General features: G+C 43.7%; 1 non-coding gene across 1 annotated transcript; it reads left to right on the plus strand.

Moving 5' to 3' along the window:
• The first annotated feature begins 1960 nt into the window (after positions 1–1960).
• On the plus strand, positions 1961–2069 carry LOC116865469. The gene has a single exon (XR_004382198.1). It is a non-coding gene; the product is annotated as a U6 spliceosomal RNA (small nuclear RNA).
• Positions 2070–4599: the final 2530 nt, after the last annotated feature.

A 4599-nucleotide genomic window follows, 5' to 3' on the forward strand; every position in this document is an offset into this window, starting at 1 on the left:
AGGAAACAATTCTCTCTATAGAAATTATCCATGTAATAAATGAGGAAGGAATAATAGAATGAGAATGCTACCATTTTGCAAATCCCCAAATGAAATCTTGAATCTGGACAATGATTATTAATGGCTGTTACATCACAAAGAGAGACAACCAGTCATATGTGCTGGTTGATAGGAGTGCATGACAACACTTACAATGTAGTCTTGCAAAGAAAGAAACAAACCTGAATTAGACCAAGTCACTAGATCTATCTGCCATTTTATGGGAAATATAGGGGACAAAGGAGCAAGGAAAACAATATCAGAGAGATGCAGTCCTATCTAGATAATAGGAAATAACCTGATCTCCTCAACAAATGAATTATAAAGGAGTAAAAAGAAAGGCAGGGGAATCTATAAATTGAGGAGACAGAGATATCAATTACTTGCAATGCATGAATCTTATTTAGATCCGAATTCAACTGGAAAAAAGAGACAATGGTGGAAATTTGAACACTGGATATTTGATGATATTAAGAACTTACTAATTTTTTTTCAATGCAATAATGATGTTAAGATTGTACTTTTTAAAAAGCTCTTATTGTTTAGAAAAGCATACACAAATATTTACAGATGCCATTATTTAGGGGATGTGTGTTAAATACTCTGATGGGAGGAGGAGTAAAGATGAAAGTGGCTGTGAGTTTATTTTGTGTCTTGGTAATGGGGACATGAGGGCTCATTATACTATTCTGTCTTATTTTGTGAATATTTGAACTTGTTATAAAAACTGTTTAATGCAAGAAATTCATAAACTGGCTAATCACTATTGTTGGGGTCCGTGATCAAAGGAACGAGACTGATACAAAGCGAAGGTCAAGCAAAGCTTTATTTCGCGCCAAGCATCAAGAATCAAACTGACCGGTCAGGGCTGTCTCTTAGGAAAAGGTGACGATGACGATGCCAGCAAGGCCGCTCCCAACGTGGCCTCTCTGGACGAGGCTGCTCCCCAGACAGGGCCGCTCCCCGGACAGGGGCTGCTCCAGCAAGGTGGCTCCCTGAGGCCGTGGCTCGGGGCGGCGGGGCCGCTGGCGGCTCTGACAGCTCTGACAGCTCTGACAAGAGCTCTGTCAGCTCTGACGGCTCTTACAGCTCTTATAAGAGCTCTGACGGCTCTGACGGCTCTGACGACTCTCCTACTCCTCCGAGGACTCTTCTACTCCTCCCCAGCCTCAGCCTCGCAGACTAACCTTTATAGGGGTGGTTGAGCCCCACCCACACACAGGTGGCCAATGGGATCTCACCTCAGTAAATATATGTGCGCCCCTCTGATTGGATGTCTTCACCTGGCCTGACTCGCCCTTGTATCTAGGCTTTGCAAGTAAGTTCCTCTGGGAGGGGCAGGGTCAATCTAAGTTCACTGCATAGGGTCAATCTAAGTTCACTGCAACAAAATGGCTCCCTCTTGCCAACCAGGCCCTTACAACTATATGTAGTGAGGTAGGCCCTTTGAAAGTAGAGAACTGAGTAAGAAAACCTATTACACTCACTCCAAATGTATCTTTCCTTTTTGTCACTTGAGGCAGCCTCATTTTGCTGGGGCTGGATTAGCTGTCTAACAAATATTCCAAGCAGAAACTGGTGTGCCAACAAAATTCCCCATCTGGAGAAGCTACCCTGGGACCAGGCCACCTTCCCAAACTATACCCCCTTGGTCTAAAAGCTGGCCTGAGGCCTTCTGCTAGCCACAGGCTTGTGGTTGACACCACTGATCCGATAACGTATCTCGGATCCTCTGACCTGTCCTGTCTGTAGAGCCCTCTCCTTCTCTAGGTTTCAATCATTACTTTTTCACCAAAAATTCCCTGGCTGTGTTGCCTACATTGTCTCTGTTTCTTGAGGCCTGTTTATCAAAATCATATTCGCATGCACACATACACACACTCACACTTAGTAGTAGTCGCTTACAAGAATAGGCACCAGGGATTGCTTCAGCAACACATATAACAAAATTGGAATGGGACAGAGAAGATTAGCATGGGCCCTGCACAAGGATGACATGCAAATTCATGAAGCAGTCAGTCCCTACTTTAAATGAAAAGTAAGAAGAAGAGGCCCCTTACACCTGTCATCTGCTGTGTCAGTAGTCCTTTGCATTCAAACACTCACAATGACCCTGAGAGGAGCTATTATTATCCTATTTTACAGATGAGGAAATGGAGATAGAAGCCTAACCCAAACCACACAGCTTGTAAATGGCAGAGCTGGGATTTAAATCCAGGTCTACCTGCTTGCAAAGCATGTTTATTTAACCATAAATTGCCTGAATTGCCTTCTTTAGTAGCAAAGTGGCTATTCAATCAGTGCTCACTGAGAGATACATGAATCTAACTGAGAAATTCAGGCAGCCTGCTCGTGTCTTCCCTTTCACATCTTCTTTATGTCCCAATGTCAGGCGTCCCCTCTGTTCCCTGGAGTGGAGGGGCTGAAGGATGCTTTCCACTGGGCCTGGAAGAATATAAACACATCCAGAAGGGGGCTGCTACGAAGCAAACCACGCCCCCCTCAGAGTGAGGACGGGGTGAGTTGTCTGTCGATAACGTGGAGAGTGTGATGGGATTCTCTCCACTGGGCTCCCTCTGCAAAGGCTGCTGGTAATTGATGAGGCTACAGGGACATGCCGATCCTTCTGCTCTTAGAACCAGGTGTGGTTATTTACAGAAATGTCACCTTCCCAGCCCTCCTTCCCCATCTCTGCCAGAGGCTTGGAGATCTGCAAATATCAGTTTACTGCTGCCCCAGGGCACATGGCAATAAGACACCTATATGCCCCACCATCTACCAACCAGGATCAGGCTCCTGTTCTGGCTGCAAGTTGCTTCCTCTTTGGAAATTTGGAGAGGAAGATCACAGATTTGCTCCTTTTCCGGGCAGAGGGAGGTCAAGTGAACTATATCACAAACCACCCAGTCCATAAAATCCAGAGTTCCCACGCTGCCCAGCTCATAGTGGGAGAAATAAGTAGACTCCCAGAACAGAAGTCAGAAGTGTGGATACCGACACCAGCGGGGCCATCTGTTAGCAATTGATGCCTGATTCCGATTCCACATCTGTAAAATGGAGGCTAGTCCCTGTCACATGCCAGACACAAAAGGCTTTGGAAAGGAATAAATTAAGTAACAGAGTTAAATGACCTACAATGTATGAGAGCTCATCGTCCTTATAGTCCTTAGAATGAAGCTAGAGGAGTGTCCATGATAAGTTTCGTAAAATACCTTGTAACCACCTGCACCCCCATGGCCTTGCTGGTCATTGGCATGAGTAAAGTGGAAGTGGGGCATATAAATTTGATTTCTCAGGACTTCTGAAGTATAGGTGAAGATCATTTTGTTATAACAAGGTTTACACCAAAAAAAAAAAAAAGAAAGAAAAAATCAATTTCAGAACTAAATAAAAACACTTTGGGGAAAAAGAGGGCAGAGCTACATCTCAAGGTTACCCAAGCTGGCTTAAAGTTTTGTTTTGTTTTGTTTTTTGTTTTTTGTGTTTTTGTGTTGTTGTTGTTTTTTTCCCCACCTATCTCCCTTCCTCTGGCTTAAAGTTCTGCTCAGAATTACTGGATCTCAACCAATAATGGATGGAAAATTGTCATACTCCTTCCTTGCTGAGGGTGATACTGAAAGACCACACTAAAGGCTCCCCACTCCCAACATGTCCAGGGTAACTAGCACAGAGAGGCCAGAGGGAATGACAGACTGATGAGCAACAGGACACCTTGATCTGATGCGCCAGCTTCTTTTGGAGACAAATTGCTGGCTCCTTTGCCAACAGTGCCCTTGGGCAGTAGCTCACATGGCTAACCTCTCCCAGCCCTACAAAGTGGGAAACTTGACCTGTAAACAACAAAGCTTGGATTTGAACCCAGGTACACCTGCTTTCTAGGAACCACAACCACCTCCCAGTCTATAACTAGTTCCCTTTGCAGGGGAGTCCAGTTAGAGCCAAAGAGAACTATATCTTATTCTCTTTTATCAGACTTGCCTTTAATCATCTGGCCCTTTTGTGCTTCCATGGTGTGGGTCTGTACTTGGAAAGGAAAGCCTAGAGCTGCTCCTGTCTAAAAAAGACATCAGGCTGGACTGACCATGGTAGTTTTCCTCTTGGTCAGGAGGGGAGCATTTTTCCTTCTCTCAGAAATTCCAGCCTAAGAAACAATCGATTGAAAACATGTACAAAAAACCAACTTAGTTTTATTTCTCTCCTTAGGAGGAGATGTTTTAGAAAAAGTTCTGCCTGTCTGATTTGGTGTTAGGAAGGAGAATAAACAATAATTTTTATAAGCCATGATAATAGTTAACATTCATGAGTACTTTTTTAATTTAAGTGTCAAAATTTATGCTGACTGATTTAAATGGATTGTCTCAAATGATTAAACAGTCGGCACAAGATTCTTTATTCATATTTGCAAATGAGGGATGGAAGCACAAAGTAATTTACCCACATCATACTGTAGAGAGAAAGCTTCGATTCAGTGCCCAGATCTTCTGGAGCAAAGCCCACACTGGTTATATAGGCTCCAGGCTCTGTTCTATAGAACCTATTCAATATCCTTTTTGTTTTGTT

Source organism: Lontra canadensis, unplaced genomic scaffold (genome assembly GCF_010015895.1).
Source record: "Lontra canadensis isolate GAN:19392208 unplaced genomic scaffold, GSC_riverotter_1.0 scaffold7, whole genome shotgun sequence".
Classification (NCBI taxonomy): domain Eukaryota; kingdom Metazoa; phylum Chordata; class Mammalia; order Carnivora; family Mustelidae; genus Lontra; species Lontra canadensis.